We start from the raw sequence: 23,800 nt of genomic DNA on the forward strand, positions 1-23,800 counted from the left end.
GGAAATTAAATTGCAAATAAATGAAGACATTTACATGGAATAATTTTAGGTTGCAGGCGAGATGGATGAAGATTTACATACTTAAAGCCACAGTGTCTTAAGTATAAACATAGCTTTTGTTTCCTTTAAAAACGAGTTTATTATTTGCTCATTTAAAAAATGTATTCCCTTAACTACTCCTTACGGTAGCACAGATAAAGTTTGAAGAACTCATTCTAGATGTAAAGCCAGATTCATGATTCAGTTTTTTTAGGATGCTTGCTTCTTAGGAAACAAAGACAGAGCTTCCCATCAGAATTTCAAACATTTCTTACTAAGAGAACATTTTAAAAGACTCTGAAGTTTGTTTCTTAAAAAATTATGCTTATAGAATCCAATAAAATATTAGGCAGTCAGTATGTGTAATTAACACACATGCACGCATGTGCACACTGTTTTGTGCACCACATTCATGGTATGACTCATTCAAAACAGGTTTATGAAGTAATTTTTCCTCTTCCAGACACATGTAAAAATAAAGAAATTACTTAAAGAGAAATAATACCCTTGCATTTAAAACTGTTTAGATCACCTTAAAAGGGATTCTTGATTTAAAACGTGTTCCCAGAAAAACTTAAAAATAAAATGAATCACAATGTTATTATTCCAGTAGCCTTTTTGAAAAACTGTTTTCAGATTCAACATCAAATAATAATAATTTAAATGCTTTATGCTCCCAATCACTGAGAGATAGGACTGCTTACATACTTTTTTAAGACTATAAATCTCAAGTTTTAGTATTCTTTAGAAGTTAGGAAAAAATAAGGCATTTGTTTTTCTTCTAATGCTACTCTCTACTTCCATTAGTACAGTGAAGTTATCATAGAAAAGCACTGCTTAAATATGAACTGTCTATGCACTAAGTGCCTCTTCTATAATTATACATAAAACACCGCCTTGGCCAGCACATTATAACAAAGACGCACACACACACAGAAAACAGCTGGCTGGAAAGATCTCTGTTGCAACTACCTTAACATCTTCTCAGTTCTTCAAGATTTCCGTTCAACTGAAGTCTTTATCGGACACCAAGTGAGTTACCATCTACTGAAAAACTCTTTAAGAATATAAATGAGAAGGTTACTCAAACCAGCCCTCCTTCTTTAACCACAATTAGCTTAAATTCTAGATCCAAATTGTGAACATAGTCTTAAGATTTTGATTCCTCCTCTTCTACATTTCCCTCATCTTTCTAATCATAAAGTGGAAAGAGGTTTGCATTTTTTAGAAAAAAAAATATGGATGCTTTTTAAAAATGTATTCCCTTAACTACTCCTTATATCTACTTTCTAATCCCCAACTCACTTAATTAAATTCAGCGTGAATTTAAATTGCAATTAACATCTTTTGAGGGATTACATGTTCTAATCGCAATTATGCAGTGAATATTTGAAACACATACATTTTGTTATATTATCTGAAATGCAAATTGGAGTCCAAAAAGATGTTTAATAAAAATGTATAGTACTGAAGACTTTATTACGGAACCTAAGGGACTAGAAATGAGATTAAAAAGAGTAAAAGCAGTGATACAAGTACAAAAACAAATTGCTTCACCTCCCAAACCCTTGGAAATGGCCCCACTTGGCTCCCGTTTAACCTAGCTTCATCACAGTTTAAAAACTCCCTTCCAAGAAGTGTTATGAACCAAACTGAATTTCATTTTCCCCCCCAAGATTAGTAGCTCACAGGGTCTTAAATGAGAGATGATGCATGAAATTCTATGGGAGCAAGAGGTAAAAACTGTTTTTCTGACCCAAGAATTTAGAATAAAATGATTTAACTTCTTTTATTTTCCTTTCCATCAAAATAGCATTTTATAAGCAGAAGGAAAAAAAGCTGACATTTGTTAAGCATCTTCTATACCAGACAATAGGGGTTACTTCACTTAATTCTTAAAACAACCCCATGAGGTAAGTATTATTCCATTGTACAGATGTGAAAAATAAGCTTTAGAGAAAGTAAGTGGTTGAGAGAAATAAGTTGAAATAAATCAATGGTAAAATTGGGACCCATGCTTAAACCCATGCTCTTATAAAAGGACAGTGTCATAAGTGTGAGACCAAAGGAGGAAAGCTTAGGGGCGCCTGGGTGGCTCAGTCAGTTAAGCGGCTGACTCCTGGTTTCAGTTCAGGTCATGGTCTCATGGTTCGTAGGTGCGGACCCTGCTTCAGGCTCCACGCTGACAGTGCAGAGCCTGCTTGGGATTCTCTCTCTCTCCCTCTCTCTCTGCCTCCCTCTGTCTCTGCCTCTCTCCTGCTCCTGTTGTCACTCTTTCTCAGAAAAAAAAAAAAAAAAAAAAAAAAAAAAAAAGGAGTAAAGCTTAGGACAAAGCACCTGTCTTTAATTGCCCATTTAACCATAATCCTCTCAAACAGGTTGTGGGGATTTCAGTGGCCCCAAGACACCTTCATCTCTGGTGTGAGCTTGACTAGAATGCTTCAGGAAGTTCTTGGGGCTCTCAGAGCTCTTTCTGCAAATCCATGGGCTTGCTAAAATCCAGGTTGACTTCACTGTCTTTTCAATCAGTGTCTGGTGGTCAGAGCAGGCTTTATCATGAAGTAAAGGTCTGGTTTATTAGTTCATGTTCTGTTTCCTTCTGGTACCTTTCCTTTTTTAAAAAATTGAAGCATAATTGACTTATAACATTCTATTAGTTTCAGATATATAAAATATTGATTAGATATTTGTATACATCGCAAAATAATCATCACATTAAGTCTAATTACCATCTGTCATTACACAAAGTTACAAAAATGTTTTTTCTTATGATGAGAACTTTTAAGATCTACTCTCCTAGAAACTTTCAAATAGGCAATACAGTATTATTGACTACAGTCATGATGCTGTAGGTTACAGCTCCATGACTTATTTTCAGTAGACCCTTGAACAGCATGGATTTGAATTACATGGCCCACTTATATGTGGATTTTTTTTTCCAGTGAATATACTGGAAAATTTTTTGGAGATTTGCAACAATTTGAAAAACTCACAGCTGAACTGCATAGCCTAGAAACACGAAAAAAAAAATAAGAAAAAGTTATTATTGTGAGAAGACAGTATATAATAGTGGAACATAAAAAATATGTGTTAATCAACTCTGTTTTCAGTAAGGCTGCCATTCAACAGTAGGCTATTAGTGAAGTTTTTAGGGAGTCAAAAGTTATACACAGATTTTTGACTGCATGGGGATCAGTGCTTCTAACACCCATATTCTATAAAGGTCAATTGCATTTTATAACTGCAAATAACTTTACTGTCTGAGCTTCAGGGTCTATTTATGCACTTGCCAGACTGTCAGTTCCAAGATTACATTTATCTTTAAGGAAACTAATGCAAATTTAGGTTCTGCCTTTCGTGCCCTTAAATTGTCAGCTTTCTGTTAACTATTCGCTATTCACACCATTTTTGCTATCACACTTTACTAGTAAAAGAAGGACTAGTTACGCTGGCTCTTACTTTTTCCTTTGACATTGTCATCATGAGATAATACCAAGTTATTAAGCTGTCTACCCATTCAATCTTGGAAAACAGGGTTAAAAAAACTTGTTAGCATGGTTTTCTCTTATTTATCCATGATCCATCCTCCTAGATCTATATGATATGATTATGCCTAATGAGACACAACCTCCTACACAAGAATAGGTAAGGATACAACCCAAATATTGGAGAGAGGCAGTTGGGAAATGAAGGCTATGTTTCAGTACATAATTTACCACTTAAAACAGCTGTAAGATTGCAGGCACTAGAGGGCACTAGATTTAGCTTATATTGGTCTGAATCCAGCTCCACAGACAGGAGACTGAACAACTTTAGCCATATTAAACTTCCGTTTCCTTGTCTCACAATGGGTGTAATATTACTATCTGCTTGTAAGCATTTGTGAGAATTCAATGAGAAAATTTATATAAAGCATTAGCATAGTTAGTACTAAATATTAGTTATTATTAATTGTATCATCATCAATATTATCTCATTACTAAGTGGTGAGAACTATTAATCAATGACTTGCCAAATTAGGGACCCAAATAGAGATAAAATTTCTGGTGAATTTGGAAAAATGGAGACAAATAAGCATTTTTAAAGTGGGAAGTAGAGAAAGGATGGATATGGGGATGTAAGGCAAGCCTTTTAAAAAAGTTCAGTGTTTATTGTTTATAATATAACTCCCTGTGATTTTAGAATCATAACCTATTATGTAGACCTCTTTGTTAATATTCAGAAATTCATGAGACCTAAGGAAAAAGTCAAGAAAAGTTGTGTGTGTGTGTGTGTGTGTGTGTGTGTGTGTGTGTGTGTGTTTATATGTGTTTTCTTACCATCTTTGGGGGAAGAGTCTGAAAGAAGTCTGGGGGTAGGGGGGTAAAACCTTTACAGAACAGCGGGTCCTCACAATTCTAGTTAGGATTGGGGCTTGGAATAAAAGAATAATCTAGGGTGTTTCTAAAGTTTTCTGAAAAGCAAAGGGTGAATGTGGAACACAACTAGAGGGAGAACATAGTCACTGGACAGGCTAATGGCTTCTAGAAGGGCAGAAACCAACAACCCCTCTGGCAAAACATTTGCTTCTTTCCTATAAAGCACACCTCCACCCAATCATCATGTCTCCAACTCTGGCCTTTCTTGTGTCTCTGGCAGAATAACAATGTGGGGAGGGCATAAAGAAGTGGGATGGGTTAGTGGAGGTAGGAAGGGGCTCAGGAGAGGCAGAAGTTACCACTTTGTCAGAGAGGTTGGAAAGGTAACTCAGTCAGCAGCTTCACAAAGCTGCCAAAGGGACACATGGATAATGCTTCCTTGAGAGCAGTACTAAGTAAAGGTAAGAAAAAACAAGGTACATTGGGATCCATGGACTTATATCCGAGTGTTATTATACTATTATTATACTACATTATTATGTTGACCCAATTATTCAGTCAATGAGCATTCGATGAATTCCTACTGTGTTTAAGGAACTAGTTTGTTTTTGTCTTTTTCTTTTCTTTTCTTTTCTTTTTTTTCTTTCTTCTTCTTCTTCTCCTTCTCCTTCTCCTTCTCCTTCTCCTTCTTAATAAGATACGACTTCTGTTCTCAATAACATTCAGCCTATAACGAACTATAGGATGTGTTAAATCCAAAACTATTTTAAAGAAAACCAGGCATTGGACAAATGTTTATTTAAGCCGAATAGACTACATAGATTTTCTTCAAAGTGGACTTCCTTTAAAACAGAGTTTATAATTCACTCTGTGACGGACTTCTTTGTATGTACAATAGGCTATATTCGGGAGAGATGTAGATCTGTATTCTGACAATCAGCAGTGATGCAGCCTGCACTGCTGATTGGTAAAGAAGAAGGAAATTTTAAAAAGGCATACTCCTTTGAGTATTCTTTACCTATTTCATGGTCTTATTGATTACTATAATGTCTCTTCTTCAAAGTCTTCACAATTAACAACTATTGCTCAAACTTAGGGCATTATTTAAAATTCCATTATTAAGCAATGTGCTTGACTAGAGCTCCTCTTGAAATATTCCTAGGTATACATCAAATTCTGAGATTTTATATACTGTACATATCATATACAGCCAGAGATATACATACATATGTATATATTCATGTGTTTACATGTATATTCATGCATATATATAAATGTACATAGCTACATACCCCCCCAACACACCATATACATAACCAACTAAATGGGTAATATGAAGATATGGTATAAAAGAATTTTTCTATAACTACAAAGAATTGCTTAGACAGAACTGGTACCTTCTCCCTGTATTCTGTACATGTAAAGTTAAATGCATAATCACTTTTCAGAAAGGAGTCTCTTTTCTAATATAGCACAAAGTATCTACCTTTAACAAAGTTTTAAATGGAGTATTAAAATGATTAATGGATCATTTTTAAATCATATGAATTCTTTTCATCATTTATATGATAACCATCCTACTAGCTTATGGATCCTATACTACACCCAACTTTTTACATTTGCTGACCTTAAGAATCTCTCTGAAGTTCCTCCTTTCAACTCTGCAAAGCATTATTTAATGCAGGCTGGGCTGTTGATATGAAACATGCATGGACACTAATTCACAATGACCATCATTTCCCAATCCCTCAGTGTGCTAGGCACTGGGAACATCATCTTTATATACATCTTCTCATCCAGTAAGTACTGTGCCAAGTGAAAAAAACCATGAGAGGTATTTAAAATAATTCCCAGCCATATACTGCCATTCTAATTAGTTTAAATAAACAAATGTGTTAGACACAGTCACATATATGGGAATACTTGTAAACTTTTCCAAATTTAGACATCCACAAAAAATATTTCCAGATGCTGTCTGGAATATTGGCCAAATAGATTTTCTTTTCCATTCAATTTCCTTTCAGCATTTGAAATGTGGCTTATTATAAAACTAATTGTTTAAAAACATATCCTAACATTATGTTTTTGTGTCAAATTCTGGTTGAAGCTAAAGTCATTCCCATTTGCTGAGGCTTGATAAAAAAAAAAAAAGAAAGAAAGAAAGAAAAGAAACATGTAGAGGAAAAGACAGAATCTTCAATCCATTGAATGTATACAACCATACATATTAAAATAATGGTCTAATAACTGAAATTTATAGTTGCTATAATAGCAATTCCGTATCATTATTATGGTGAGCATTGATGAATACCCACTCTACATCAACAAAATTATTTATATTCATTATCCTCTCATTTAAAATTCATATTATACCCATTTTACAGCTGAGGTAGATACGAGGTAAAGTGGTTTACCCAAAATAAGATAGCTAATAGTTAGTAGAGCCAGCATTTGTACAGGTCCGTGGACACGAAAGCCCACACTCTTCACTACATTATGATGTCGATGTTAAAAAGCTCAGTTGAAAACCAAATGCTACTGCAATTTGAACCATCACTCATATTAAACTCATAAGGCCCATGAAAATACCTTCTACCCCACCCAAGCACTTCCTCATCTCTACACCTACCCACTCCCAAAAGACAGGTTTATGCAGTTTTCCAAAGCTTCACCAAAAATAAAGAAAAATAGAAGTGATAGCAATACATAACATAAATCCTTCAGCACCTTAAGACATAACTTTCCTGTAAAAAAGAGTGGAATAAGTGAAGGACAAGTATTAAAGAGTAATGAATGTGCAAAAAAAAAATGCACCACTGTCAGCACTCCACCTGGGTTTGGATGTGTTAGAGCATCTCAGTTGAAAACAAATCAGCCTAAGTGCCTGTTTTGGAAAACGTTGCCATGTACTATATGGCAGTGTTAGGAAGGAAAGCAAGCCTAGAAATTAATTAAGAAATGAGTGGTTTTACAGAGTGCTGCAAGAAAAAAGAACTTTCTAATAAACTTTCTCTGTATAGAGTGAAATCTTCCTACAGATTTCCTTCCTTCATTTACATATCTGTACAGGCCTATTCTTTTTTTTTTTTTTTTTTCCTCCAAGCCCCTTTGCCCTTTCAATCATGAAGCATATTACTCCACTGTCAGTGCAAAGCAGTTCCTAACAACAGGGAACCCAGCTGGGATAGGAAGAGGGCAGCAGGCTCATGCATTAACATAATAATCCAACTGTGTTCCCATAGGCCCTTAGGGCAGACAGCATATTAGGTAGGCCTCCTGTGCAGACCCTGGTGGAAGCTGCCTGATCACCTGCCTATCAACCTGTGGCAGCTACAGCCGGCTCAGTAGCACCAGCTCCTGCCAAGCGGTGGTGCCCAATTACCTTACTACAAAAGACAGAAATCCATTTTTCTATGTCTGTTTAATGTACCCAATGCATTTCCTTATTTACGATTTGAATCTATGTTTCTGTGTTTGCAGGGGGATTGACTTATTGCCTTTTAACTTTTGAAAGTCTGGTTGTCTAAAAGCCATATCGCTTCAGTAGGCAGGAAATGAGACTGAAAACCAAATTTCAAACACCAAAGCTCAGGTTGGTAAAGCTAACTGCTTGGTCATCAGTTGTCTAAAGCATTTTTTTCCATCGATACAGAGGACTAGAGGTGTGGGGGAAGATCTAAATGGCTGTCATCACTATTTCTCAAGGGGACAAAGGTCAGGGAGATCCTACACCAGTGTCTTTGCGAAACGTAGGGTTTTTATATTCGAATCCAAGCATGTTCTAAGGTTCCCTCAAAGCATAAGCCTTTGTGTGCACTGATCCCCTCATGAGGAAAGTGTGCGGGTTGCTACAACTGGCTGAAAGAGTAGAGAATCACAACAGGTATGGCAAAATTATTTTTTAATCTCTAATTATCACTGAAAACTTCAAAAAAAGAGCTGGCCGATTTGTATGCTTTTTACTGTTTGCATATATGAAAGTGTGTTTTATTTTCATGCTGCCCGGTTCCTGGAGTCTGTGGTTTACTCTATGTGTGGTTTTCTTTCCAAGCTACAACACCTATCAAATACGGAAAAGCCAAGGGGTATATTCCACTAAAAAGATATGTATACATTACACAAGATGATCTTTAAAACATCATAAAGAGATGTTTGAAATTATAATTTACTTCAGTGAATTAAATGCAGTGGTCTCATTCCTTGATAAAACTTCCCCTTAAAAAGGTTACAAAGAAAAGGCATAATTTGACATTTATAGGGTAAAAAGTACTTTTTAAAGTATTCCAAATAATGCTGTCTAAAAGAGCACAAGATTGGGGTGCCTGGGTGGCTCAGTCGATTAAGTGCTGGACTTCAGCTCAGGTCACGATCTCAAGGTTTGTGGGTTCAAGCCCCACATGGGGCTCTGTGCTGACAGCTCAGAGCCTGGAGCCTACTTCAGTTTCTGTTTCTGTCTCTCTCTCTCTCTCTCTCTCTCTCTGCCGCTCCCCCGCTCCTGATCGCTCACGCTCTCTCTCTCTCTCAAAAATAAATAAACATTAAAAAAAAATTTTAAAGAGCACAGGGCTACCAATTTGGCTAGGGAAACATTTTCTACTGATCATGTATTTCTTTAGAAAAAATGAGTTTCTAGAAATGTTGTGTTTTGGTTTTTTAATGGCTATTTTAATAAAAAATGAATCCTCTGGTCAAACAAAAGTGCATTTATCTAACATTTCTATGAATTTTAAATGTTAGGAAACTAATACTATTAGTTAAGCCAACCAACCCGATGTGCTTCATGTTCACTCTAATAATTAAGTAAAACTTAAGTATCAAAGGCCATATCTGCACGTGGCACTGGTTTTCACTGCCAAAGTTACCTCTGTTACCTTAGCATTAACAGTCTGTGCATTAGGGTAAGAGATGATGGTGACCATTCTGCAACCTGTCAGTTCTTTGGTTTACTTCCATACATACCAGACAGGGTTTTACTCAAGGTAAATTCCCTCATCATGAACAAATTTGTTTGCTCTTTACCAAACAACCATGGGGAAAATTCAAATAAAAGAGGAAAAAAGAAAAAACCTAATTTTTTTTTTTTACTGTGACTCAATCTTAGCTGTTTAATGTTCTCTAAATAATACACTATAATATATGTTGATGGAAGAGAAAATACAAAATACTAAACTCAATAATAAATATTAATGCTTATATAAGTGTTAAACAGCAAAATTATACACATCCCCTTCTTGATCTTTTGGGGATTCCAGAGGCTCTTTATTTTTCATAAATTCTTACATTTTGACAAAATGTAATGCATCTTCCAAGTCATTAAATACAGAAACTTGATTTTTGATTAAAAAACAATAAACAACACCCGTGTAGTGACAGGATAAATGGTAGCCTAGACTTTACTATTTTAATTCCTTTAAGGCGTAAGCTTCCAGAGTGAACAAAAGAAAAGCATTTATATAAAATAGAAATCTAGCCATTCCATTAGCAAGAACTTGACTTTAACTTAAACAGTAACTCATATGGCTAGAATAACTTAGTCTATGAAGGAGAAAGAAATGAAGGACAGAATTGTAGTATCATTTCTAGCATGAACAATTCAACTTGAGATGAGGTTAAAATTTAAAACAAAAAAAATAAACATAAATGAAGGAACATGTTATTTTAAATGTAAGTGGGAATAAATAGAGATAGAAAATGGTGTGAAAGAATCCATAGTTACGTTTAAGTATGATAAATCAATTTTTAAAGCTGCCCCCTGCCCTCCCCACAGCAGTTTTTTAAGGCTGGATGTTCCTGTATTTGAAATACACCACATCTTCAATTTGACTCCATTAGCGCATTCCCTACCCTCCAGAGAATTACCTAGAAAGGACACCCTCTTCTCCCTATGGAAAACTATTTGATTCTTAAGGATTTTATCTACCTAGTTCAATTTGGTAGTGTAGATATGGCTTCAGAAATGGTCTGCAGCTGGTGTATTTTGACATTTCTGTTACGGATAAGATTAAGTATGAAATATCAAAATTACACGTTAAAATAGATGCCATTTTACTTTGTTTCTTCCTGAATAGCCCTTCAGCTGTTGAGGCACATACATTTTTCCCCAGGCAAAATCCCCAGGCTAAAATAACTAAGCCTCATATCTTCAGGAAACCCAGCTTCCCAAACAGTATTCTGAGGTATCTGATTATCTATTGGCTGTCGTTTCATTCTATATTTAATCATGTAAATCTTACCTGAAAAAGGAAAAGGACTCCACTTAAAACACTTCTGCCAACTGCTCACATTGGATACAATCAATGACAATGCTTAATTTTCTATTACTTCTTTTCAAGATGTTGTCCTTTATTTTAACCATAGAGTTAGAAGTCACAAGGATTCAAGATCATTTTTGCACTCAAAACATAACTTTGTTTCCAGAACTGCCGGCTTGAGCAGTGTGCTACCAGTCATTTGCCACTGGGGAAAGGACTCTCCCATCTGCTAGGATCTAATCCTATCACTTTGCGGCCTCAGACTCTCAGGCAATTTAGAGCCAAAGACCACCATTGGAAACAGTGACAGATGATCCAAGGGTTATTTCTACAAACCTCAGGTGAGGATAAATGTTACTTTAAGAGTAAAGAAATTTAGGGGCGCCTGGGTGGCTCAGTCGGTTAAGCATCCAACTTCGGCTCAGGTCACGATCTCATGGTTCGTGGGTTCGAGCCCCGCATCAGGCTCTGTGCTGACAGCTCAGAGGCTGGAGCCTGTTTCAGATTCTGTGTCTCCCTCTCTCTCTGCCCCTCCCCAAATCGTGCTCTGTCTCCCTCTGTCTCAAAAATAAATAAACATTTAAAAAATTTAAAAAAAAATAAAAGTAAAGAAGTTTAGGAAACAAGTTAAAAAGGTAAGTACGTAAGCAGGTCTTAAGATCTTTCAAACCATTGCAGATTAAAAACAAATGTTTAAGACCATATGCTTAACTTCAAAGCTTTTAAAATTAAGAGAAATTAAAATGCATATCGAGTTATCACATTCTAACAAAGCCAACTTGATTTATATTGCGAGCATTTTTATTTAGCACATAATTCTATCACAAAAAGTTTATAGATTATTACCTCAATACCCACTCAAGTACTAAATCATTACACATTAAGTTATTAAAAGAATTTTAAAAAGAGAGCTTAATTGCCTGTTCTTACAACTTTGCTCTTATTTCATATCGGAACCCATCCTGGAAGGCTATCGGCAGACTGCTGAAACACAATTAAGAACTAAAAGATGAAGAATAGAGAAAATATGACAGGGTAGAGGTGGAGGTAATCTACAAAGAAATCTATGAGTAAGGTAGGTAGAGTGAATAAAGAAAAAGCAGGAACTAGAAAACCAACACTCTTCACCTCCTTAAATTTGATAATGCTTATTTTTTCAAGCATAATTCAACATTTCTCTGTACACAGTGTTGAGGGAGAGATGCCCCAAAAGATGATACTCACAGTAATGGCCCATAACGTAAATGGGAGGGGAGGAAGAAGAGGGGGAAGGGGGAAGAGGATCAGTAGTCAATGAAGCGACTCAAGATGAATACATTAACATGACCAGCAACATTGGCAACTTCTGAAAGATTTAAAAAAAAAAAATTAAGAGTTACCTTTTGGTTTTCTCCTTAGCAAATCCCCATTTTAAATGTATATACATACACAAGCATGTGTGTCTTGGGGGTGAGGTGGGAAGGGGAGGAAATGAGGACTTCCTTGAAAGGAAGAAACAAGAACAGCCCCCTGAACCACAACAGAATGGAATGCTCCTTCCATCATTGGACCTTAGTCCTGGAACCATGACTCTCATTCCTTCAAATCAAATCCTGCTATATAACCACCTCCAAGGAACTGACAATAATATTGTGATACTGGGAAGTGTTTTGTTACTCCAAATACTACTTGTTTAAAGTAAGCCAGTAACTGGAGCTTAGAAATGTTTATGGCACAGTTGTCATAACTGAACTCGATTTGCACTCAAAATAGGAAAACAAATAACCAGACTCCACAGTGATAATAAATGGTATTGTTGACGATGGGGTAAGCAGTAACAGAAACACAGGTGTAAGGAGCGAAAGCACAGATCACCCTTTGTCACTAAAGTAACACAAATTCTGCTCTTAAAAAAAAAAATACAGTTGTCTCTCCAGTTCTTTGTGCAGGAAGCCAATTTTATTCTTGCTTCAATACTTAAATCTAGAAGCAAAGAGATAAATCAATTAATCCTTACAAACTGCTCCTAGGAGCTTCATTTTCCTCAAGGGGTTAAAAGAAGCCTTGACCACTACACAAAGAATATGAAATCTCTGCACTATATTGCTAACACATATCTCCAATTAGGTCTAAAGACATTTTTACAGCTTTTATGCCAAGTTTATATTACTAGATGTTAAAGAATGTGTTGTAGCACTTAAAAGCGCTAAAGCTGGCTCTTGGTAACAATGGTTTATGATTATATCTCAAGGAAAGCAGGAATAAGGCTTTTACACGATTTTGTTGTTACACGATGATGTTGAACGGAAACAAAAACAAGTGGCAAGGCCAACCAGAATCTTTTGTTCTCTATTTCGATACTGTCATCTAGAGGCTAACACATCAAAAGTTATAATTAGATGTTTCCCCATCCCTTGGAATAAATTCAGCTAAAAGCTTTCAGAGGCTTTAGGATTAAAATAAACTCAAAAGAGCAAATGTATTCATATTTTCCAAATTTGTCTGCATCTAAACAATGTAAAATTGTATCTATAAAGCAAACAGGTAAAGGATAGCAATAACGTTTAATTAGCATTTCATTATAATACCAATGTGAAAAGAAAGAGGTCAACTATTAATAAGGTACAGATTTCCCACCACTGGGATTTATCCTGAATTCATTTTAAGACCAGGAAGCTGTGATCTAAAAATCTCCACTCTAAAGCAGTTAAAAGTTGAAATAATTGTACTTTTAAAAGTAAGGCTTAGAGCTTTAAGAAGAGCTCTTCACACATTAAAACATGTAGCTCCTGACTATTAATTTGTAATTTTAACCTAGAACCATAATGCCACTCATTTCATGATAAATGATGATACACTGGACAGCATATCTATTTTGGATAAGAATAACAGTACTTAGAGATTTCAATCAAGCACATGGGTTCCTTTTCATTTCTCTTTTTTGATATGTATACTTCTCAAAACCACACAAAAGAACACATATCAAAAAAGAAATATACTCACTAAAATTTAAGGTTACGCCAACAAAAGGGTTAATTAGAGAAACAAATTTTCTCAGACTGTTAATAATGGGAATGACACATATTATGTGCCCATAAGTAATTCTCAGGTATCTTTGATCTTCAGCCCCACGCGGTTTCTGTTGCCTACCGTAGCCTGGCCTCTGGGACTCTCTCAGAACCAGACATCTGGCTACTTTGTTGTTTTAGACTAATCTCCTCCCAGGAGAGCTCAAGAAATGACACCAGGCAAGGAGGGTCCTGGCAAGGGAAAAAACATTATGGTATTAGGCAGATTTTTTTTTTTTTCAAGTGGACGAGAGTATCAAAATTGTCTTCAAATTTCTACAGGGGTCTTAGAAGCTCTTCTGTTCTGTGGTTTTACTCTGGCGTAATTTTAATAGGATATAAATATTGTATCTGTATGGCCTATCAACTATCTTTAAGAACTCACTGAATGCGAATCATAGATTATTACAATGTGTAGGAGAAAGTTGTGGGGAAAAATACAAATCAGATTAATTCTTCACCCATCTGTTAGGGTTGGGTGATGACTAATAAAACAAAGATTTTAATTGTCAGCTGAAGGGTTACACCAAAATAGCGGGATGATGTCTAAGATTTGCAAATACAGTTGCATACCTCCCATTAGGCCAACTCCCTATCATATTTCTTCTTTTAATTGGGATTTTTTGAAAGAATCTTCCCAGCTACCAATCTACCAGAAAGGTTTTATTGAAGCATACCTCTATAAAGTGCCTCTGAGGAAACCAAGAGGGAGCAAGCAGTGATACAAGTTTAAAAAACAAAACAAACAAACAAAAAACAAAACACTTAAATCAAGGACAAATGTTATTTTTGAAACAACAAAGATCATCAATATTTTCCCCAAGGCAACAAATAATCATCAACATCTTAATTTCTTTTTTAGGGATTATTATTCAATCCTAAAAATCTGTACATTCTGAGAAAGAAAAACTAATTTACTATTTGTTACACATATAGAATATAAGCCAAGTGGGATAACCACTTCATCTGTGAACTTTAACATTTTATCCTAAAATCACATTTTATCTATTTCTAATATATTCAGATAACACATGAAATCAAATGGTACACTACAATATGACATTTATGTTCTTACATAGGATGACAGGAAACTCACCAGATTAGCTAAAATATCTAACATATTCATCTCATATGGCATATCTGTTAACATAAAGCCCTTGTTTTATGTTTCAATGGTCGTTATAATATCAAAAATACCAAACTATACAGTGACTTCTACCTTGGACTGTATTGCATAAACTAATGATTCAAATACCCTATTTTATCATAACACTATCTACTCTGTTAACGTTCACTGTAATTACCACGACAAATGAAAATTTTCAGAAGATGAACGTAAAAAAGACAATCCTATGCAATAATAATTCATTTATGCTGAAATAATTCCCCAAGTAAAGAAAAACAATATATCAGTGTGGAATAAGCAAGTCAAAAGGAGACAAATACTGTATGATTCCAATTGTATGAGGTTTCTTTCTTGAGGGGTCAAATTCATGGATATGGAAAATGAGAAAGGGGGTTGCCATGGGCTGGGGAGAGGGAGGAATAGGGAGTTTTTATTTAATGAGTACGGAGTTTTATTTGGGGAAGATGAAAGAGTTCTGGAGATGGATGGTGGTGATGATTACACAACAATGTAAACTGTAGTGTCAATGAGCTATATACTTAAAAATGGTTAAAATGGTATGTTTTATGTGAGGTGTATTTCACCATGTTTTTTTTTTAATTACATTAGCTTCAAAATAATACGTAAACTCAAAGATAATGAAAAATCAGAGCTCATTTATTTTGAATATCTGTCCTTGACAAAAGATGCATAAAGTTTATGAGAAGCATTACCAATCACACTTTACTGTATGTATTCTTATCACCGTCACTCAAGAAACAACAAAAAAAGCACAAAATCAGTCTCGAATACATCAGCAAAAAGGATTCAAGACAGAATATTTCCAAAAATTCCCCTAAGTGTCTAGAGTTTTGTACTTAGCATTAGGAATACTGCTGCTAAATAACAAAACTATTTCTCAGTATTAATCCACATTTCCAAAAGAATCAAAAGAGGTAAAAAATTCAAGACAATGATTGAGCTATTTTTTATAATACTGCACGTTATTAAGTTATAACGGACCCAGGAATTACTTTAGCTCTTCAAGTGGCTTCTAAATATATTATTTTGAAACACATTCAGTGTAGCTCCAGTATTAAGTGTACTTTATTATATCCCATTATTTGAAAATTATATATTTTACATCAATTGTGATCAAGTTTAGTTGCAGACAAAAAACTACTCCAAATAACAATGCTTATACAAGAGAGGTACGCTTGTAAAAGAAGCCTGGACGTAGGCAACCCCGGATACGGCAACACCATAGTCAAAAGAACCCAGAATCCTGTTCTTGATGCTCCACTATCATTAGCAGCCTGTCTCTCAATCTTAAGACTGCTCTTCAAGCTGTCGCCATCAGGTCCACATTCCAGTAAGCAGAGAGAGGAAAGAAAAATGAGGGCTGCACCACCCACTTTTAAGAAGACATCTTGGATGTGATATGCAATACTTCCGTTTACATTTCACTGGCCAGAATTTAGTTACATGGCCATTGGAACACCACAAATTCTAGTAAATACAGTGTTTAGCTGAGTGGCAGTGTGCCCAGCTGAAAGGTTCTGCTCTAAAGAAGGAGGGAGTATAGATATTAGAAAGCAATCAGGGGTGTATGATACATATATTAACCAGCATAGTCACTTAATCAATACAGTTTTTTTAAGAGAAAAAATCATTATTATTGGTATCTAATTAGTATAATTTATACAAAAGAGTGGGAGTTGTTAAAAAAAATCACCAAAAATTCAACAAAATAAGAAATTTAAAGTTGGGTCAATTTGAGAAAATAATATTCAATTACACAGATACAGGAAATCAATTCATTTCCTTGCAACATACTTTATTTCCTTTACTTCCTTGAGTATGAATTGAGCACTTATGAAATAAATAAATTGGGCAGATTCTCCAAATTAGCTAATATTCTGTGTTGACTTAGACTGAGTCAATGCAAAAACAGAATACAGCTTTGGTATGGATCGAGGTAAATGGTCTTCCGCCATCCCACCCCCAACCTTTGCCACGACTGGCGGGGTGGGGGGTTAATGTCAGAAAAGAAGCCAAAGAGTGAAAATCAGGATAACCAAACCAACATCCCCCAAGACCCTCACACCTAGACCAAATGGAGAATTATTTCTACAGAATCATACGAGATGGAGTTTAAAGAGATTATATGATTTGACTCTGACTGGAGATTTTAGAGAGTTATAGTTATAGCTCAAGGTCCTCTCAGGCGGCCATCCATCTCCTTGACTTCTGCAATTTCCAAATAAAGCTGCAGTGTTTCATTTTGAGAAGGCTTTGGAAGCAGCACTTTAAAGAGTAGGTAGCTGCCTAGAAGGAAGACCTGAGGGTACATGACACCAGCGGGCTTTGGGATGGGCCTTGTGGTCACAGCTAAGCAGAGTCACACATTAGTTCCACACCCCACAGGAAGCTTCCTAACATCTTGGTGCTGAGGGCAGAAGGAGTCCCGTGGACCCTGCGAACACCTGCTGTACACAGAGCCAGGGTAGAAGGCAATCGCCTGTCATAGAGGACCTTCAGAGGCTACGATTGCCAGAGCAGATGGATGAACCCTGACAGCTTCTGGAAGAAGAAATAGTGCCAGGGATGTGCATGCCTCTGTCATTAGAAGGCCAAGTTAAGGATTTGGAAACCTGAGATGTCCTGCTCTAGGCTGAAATACAGTTATGCCCCAAGGAATAAACCACACATTAAGAGACGACACTGAAGACAGTGACAATAACAAAGGTGCCAGGGGATCATGCAGAAACCTACTAAAGAGTCCAGTTTGGTTAAGACTTAGTGGAGGAACTAAAATTCACCAGAAAAAAAAGAGGGAGAGACAATGATGAAAGATAAATAGGAAAAGGACAGGAACGAAAGAAGGGGAAAGTTCAAAAGATAAAGACATAGATCTTAAAAATATAAAGACAAAAGTGAAGAAGCTTTAAAAAAATCAAGTAGACTATCATAGTACTCTCTCTTCTCTCTTCCCAGCCTTTTGAGGCAAAAAGAAATAAGTGAAGCAATTTAGGCAAGGAAGGGAGAAAACACTATATGTTTTTTCAAGTATCATGTTAAAACTATGGTTTTCTAAACTAAGGTGGAATATATCACATTTAACTCCTAACTCCCAGAGTAGTAACACAACATGCAATAAGACAATTCAATACCTAACTCAATTAACTATATCAAATAGACTTTCTAATCAACAATTTTTTTAAAAGCCAGTCATCTAATAGCATCATCTAATAGCAGTAACCTAATAACAAAGTAAGTGTAATGGTTTGTAATTTGCAAAGCATGTTCACATATGTTAATTTAATCATTTCCCCAGTTAGCACTAAACAACATGTATCTACTGCCAGGAAATATTTTACATAACCTAATCAATAGTATGGATTTAGGGAGGAAAGTAGGTATGTACTAATAGGGTTTCTAACATTGAAGTTAATTTGTTATTTTTATTTCAATAACATTTAAAGAAAAAACATCTACACCGTGTCTTATAGTTTCAGATACCAGCTAGAAGGGAATATTGGTGGCTGTGTTCCTGGGGGGGATTGGCTTCCTGGTGGTAAAGGTTGGATCTGTGGTACCAAAACAATTTCGAAAGCCTTCTCGTGTTTGAAGAACAGAAGGAAATCTCAGATTTGCTATCACCTTCTCATCCAGTAGGGAATGGAAACTGCTGAGATATATTTGAAGATTTTCTCTGTGACTACGGCAGTGGTGATTTTTTCTTTTAACTCTACAGCTGCCATGATGCGTACAGGTTTGGCCTACCTGTGCCACAGACCCACCCACACCATCAGTGTGGTTTCCGGTTTTTCCGTTCAGATTTTGTATACATGGGCACAGCAAAGTGGCAATTCTGCCACCAGGTCACTGTAAGGAAGTGCAATTGTCAGTCGTGATGCGACCGCATCCTCACTCAGCCTGCATTCCTGCTCCCACATGCAGGTAACAAAGTGTGCTGTGTCAGCCAGATCACTGGGACAGGATTTGTGAGCAGCATCCCTTCCAGCTTGGATCTTAGAACAAGTTTACTTTCACCTCACTCGGAAGCACTTTCAAACAATTTCCTAACCGGTGGGAGAGAACTTGAAAGCGGATCACTTCCAAAGACCACCTTTCCAACCAGAATTTGTGGGCCTGGCTCAAACCCTAGCGACCTCTCCAGCCCCCTGCTTACTGACCCCACCTACTCATTCACACTCACTTGTTGCTTATGCTCCTGCCAATTTCCCCCATTTCATTACCAGTCTTTGTGAAGGCAGAATACCGCTGGATTCTCTTTGTACTCTACCTCCCCACTCCTCAAAATATTAGTTCAGTGCTCTGTAAATTGCAAGTGTTCGATAATGTGTTTCAAGTTAATAGTGCATTGACATTCGATCTCCCAGAACAATTTCAAACTGTCCACCTGTAATGAAGAGCCAGCATAAGATCCAGGTGTTCCTTCCTGGAGTTCTGTTGTTTTTGCTTGAGATATTGTATAATGGGATGAAAGCGGCCTGGAGAAGGAGTCCATACTTTCCAACTGTGTGACTTTAGTCAAGGCACCTTACCTATAAATCCTAATTTGACCAGCTACAAATATCAGGGTAATATATTACCAGTCTTATCTACTTCGTACAATTGTTAGGAAGCTCAAAAGAGAAAATACACGTAAAGGTATTTCAAAAAATATGCAAAATAATTTAACTGTATTTATCACAATAGAAGATGACCTAAAGAAGTATTCTTACATATATTTTAATTGTTTATACTGAAACTTCCAGAGAGAAAAAAATCACTATTTATTTTAAGGAAAATAATTTTTTACCACATCATTTGTGCCAAACAAAAACATTTATCAAGTACCTATGAAGGTTTTCTAGTGTCAAAATCATTTTTCCCACATGAGATTTTTATTTGACTAGATAGTTTAAGACCATCCAAAATAAGAATGGGAAAAAAAACACACTCAAGGTCCCATTCAGTTACTAAAATGTCTGTGTACATTTTTCATCTCCGAACTGATCTGAAAATACAAGATCAACCTTATAGAAGTCTTTTTTATGTCCTTCTAAACATCATGCCCACCATTTTGGAGGTTGTCACCATCTAAGTGGCTGTGGCTGCTGATGTTTAGATGAAGCAGAATAGTTGTGAATAACTGGGAGAAGTAAAAATATTGCAAGACATTGCCAATTAGGTATCTTGATTTTTCTATAAAACTGTATGATATTTACACAAGTTTATTTAATATAGGATGAAGTAAAACAAGATATGAATTACTGCTTTAATAAGACATATTTAAATCAAGACCTGGATAGGTCTAGATTTAAACACATTCCTTCAAAAATATTAATCAATTCAAATAGATTTACTATGCCCCTGACATATGCCGAGTGCTGCACTGGACACAGAGGATACAGCTGTGAATAAGAAATATTCACAAACACTGTTTGCCATCAAATGGAAGCCTTGGTGAGATACACAGACCTTTGCTGTGCTGCCCATGCCTGGATGGGGTACCCACCACAGGGCCCTGGCAGAGATGGGAAAGCATTCTGAAGGGAGACCTCCTGTCAGGTAGAAACATCAATGCCTACACAACTTCGTAGGGATCATTTTTTCTGCAACTATGGCTTTTGGGTCTACTTATAGGTGAACCTTTATTTTTCTCACCTAGGTAGCACAGGCCACATAAGCCACATATAGAGGGAGACCTTTGAGTGCCATCTGTCCTAGCTCCAGTGTTAACTGAGGGACTGGCAGAAAAGGGAAAGATAGGCACATAGACACGGAAAGCAGAGCACCTGGTTTACAATCACAGCTCTTCTTCTGGGCTACACAATGCTGGGCAAGTTTCTGTATCTCTTTTTGTGCCAGTTTCCTCATCTACAAAATAGGAATAATAGTACCTAACTCCAAAGGCTGTTAAAAGGATTAAGGGAATTAATGCATGTAAAGCACTGAGGCCAAGGACTGACATATACCAAGGGCTATAAAAGCACTGGTTATTATTATTTTGATGACAAGAGCCTACTGTGATCTCAGTGGTCTCTTACTGGGTGGGTTAGCAGCTAGCTAAATCCACTTAGGGCACAGGAATTGCCCACAAAAGTTAACAGTGCTTACTGGACTGTCCACTGTTACAGTCTGAGTCATTCCATCATTCTGCTGTGCCCTTTTTATTCACCCAGGTCAGAAATAAGGAAAATGCAGAACAAAGCTAGTATTTCTTCACATCCCTAAAAGGCTTTGTAAAAAACCTGAGGTTTGTTGGGATGAGCCCTGAATGTTGTATGTAAGCCAATTTGACAATAAATTATATTTTAAAAAATTATTTTGAAGTAAAACAAAACAAAACAAAAAACTGAGATTAGACTCCTTTCAACCAGCAAAAGGCTCTTTTATTTAGCGAACAAGCTTCTAACTCAATTAACTTCTTTCCTCTTTCTCTATTGATAATCAATTTATAATGAATTGGGCCCAAAGTTCTAAAACTTCATCAACCATAGGCAAACTGTTTCTTAAAGTAGACTCTTTTGGGGGGCACATGGGCGGCTCAGTGGGTTAAGCAAGATGGCAAGTGGGTTAAGCCTGACTTTGGCTCAGGTCATGATCTCACGGTTCATGAGTTCTAGCCCTGCATTGGGCTCTCCACTTATAGTGCAGAGCCTGCTTCAGATCCTCTCTCTCTCTCCCTCTCTCTCTGCCCCTCCTCCACTCATACTCTCTCAAAAATAAATAAAAATAAAAATAAAAAAAAGTAGGCTCTTTCTTTAGCCCTCAGAAGTATTTCAGGTGTGCCTGAGTGGCTCAGTCAGTTGAGTGTTCAACTCTTGATTTGGGCTCAGGTCATGATCCTAGGGGTCATGAGATCAAGCCCTGTGTCAGGCTCTGCACTGAGCGTGGAGCCTGTTTAAGATTCATTCTCTCTCTCTCCCTCTGCCCCTCACTCATGCTCTCTCTCTGAAATAAACAACATTTTTAAAAAAGCATTTCAAACATAATTTGAAAATGAAAACTTTTTAAATAGAACTACATAATTCCTCCAACAAAAATTCTATCTTTGGTTATTTACTAAAAGATGATGATATCAAACCAACAGAATTCATGTCTTTTTATAGACTACTTGAGCATAGGTAGATTTTTTTTTTTATTTTAATGCTGGCTCTCATTTTTCATGTGAAAATGTAATATGTACTCCACCTTTAATGGCAAGTGTGCAAACACAGAGCAGAGCAGTTGGTAGTTAAAACTACTGAGGAACTGGAAATATCATACTTCAGAGGAACAAAAACAATAAATGCATGCCAGTAACTGCAGATCACAAATGTAGTAAGTATTTATGATGGCTCATTTTGATAAGGACTCAATGTAAACTCCAGTGAGAGTTAAGGCATATCAGTCCCTGTTGTCCCTGAAAACGGGAGCCATAAAATCGAAGAGCATTTTTCATAGGCTAACTCATTATGCATTAAAAAAATATTAGTATGTATAAAAATATAAATATGCTTTACCTCATACAGTTAATTTCTCAGACTGTTTTTGGAATTAAACTATCACGGCCTGCCTATTTGAGAAAGTGTACCATTTTCAAAGCAGTGTGAACTTAATGTAATTGTAATTAGATGAGAACTTTGTAATCCCACTGTCTCAGAGTCCATGTCTGAAGGATCATTAAATAAGAAACACTATGGGGCATCAACTGAAAACTTTCCACAATAAGTTCTCTCAACAAAATTTAAAATTTATTTGCATTAATGCATATATGCAATATGCATTATTGCATTAATGCAATAATCTAGACAGAATATTGTCCAAGTCTATCCCACTTTATTCTGGCACAGTAAGTTTATGAAAAGATCCTTGAAGGAGAGACTGAACACAAACTTATGGAAATTACTGTCATGGAAGTGACTTCATCATTACTCTGAACAACTTTTTCGGGACCGTTGTATGACTGTGATAGAACTAGAGTCATTCTCTAGCTTCCCCAAATGCTCCTTTGCCATTGTTATTACGGATACTCTTGTACAGCATTAAAGGGATCAGAGAAAAGCAGTTCCTGAAAATGAACCTCAAAAATTGGTTGGAGAGCCAAATACAAGCAAAACTATCTGATAAAGGGTGAATGTCATGACAGAGACACAAAGGAAGTACCAGGGAAGGCAGGAAAGATTAATTCTGACTAGGCGGCTGCAAAGGCTTGCCTTCTGCGAAGGGAAGTGGTATTTGACTTAGGCCTTGACTGATGAGTAGGACTTCATCTGGTAGCTAGGCAGATGAAGAGGTGTGTCCTCCAGGAGCGGACTGCTCAAATGAGCTGACCACAAATGGCAGAAGAACTGATCAGGAACACAAAGTCCCCAAGCGGTCTGAGGGCCAACACCAAGGGAGCCTTCTGCAAGTAACAGGCAGCCAGGAATCCCCCTGGGAATAAACCAAAGGCCAAGAAGTCTGTCCAGAGGATCAGAAGAGCTGACTCAAGAGGAAATAGGATGGCAGCTTTCCACGACAGGTTAGGATAGTATTCTTCAAACTGTAGTTCACAAAGTCAATTTAGTGAATACTGACTGGCATTTTCTTCCCAAAATAGAAGAGGAGAAAAGAAAAGGAAGGGAAGGAAAGGAGAAAGGTGGAAGGAAGTGGGGAGAGGGGAAATGAGAAGAGAAAGTGAATTATACATAGAGTAACTATACTTTAGAAACTTCTCAGTTTCTATCTGTGGGTTGTAATTTTTTTAAAACAATTGAAAATCACTAATTTAGAGGGCCCTGCAAGTCCAATATCTTATCACTTGATTAGAATGCAGCTCAGCCCCACTCAATATATTCAGACCATTAGTTTGGACCCAAGTGTTCTTGGTCATGAATAATCTGCTTGAAAAATCTTATTGCACTAAGCAGAATGTTCTCATTAGGTACTTAGGAGACACAATCTGATATCTTCATAATGCAAGTAAAGTTTAAAAGGATAATTTTCAAAGTTTGTAGCAATGCA

General features: G+C 36.5%; 1 protein-coding gene across 2 annotated transcripts in view; it reads right to left on the reverse strand.

Annotated features, from left to right (window-relative positions):
- Positions 1–23,800, reverse strand: part of SLC10A7 (solute carrier family 10 member 7) — a 251,551-nt gene that overhangs the window by 193,942 nt on the left and 33,809 nt on the right. The window lies entirely within an intron of this gene.

This window comes from Panthera uncia, chromosome B1 (genome assembly GCF_023721935.1).
Source record: "Panthera uncia isolate 11264 chromosome B1, Puncia_PCG_1.0, whole genome shotgun sequence".
Lineage (NCBI taxonomy): Eukaryota > Metazoa > Chordata > Mammalia > Carnivora > Felidae > Panthera > Panthera uncia.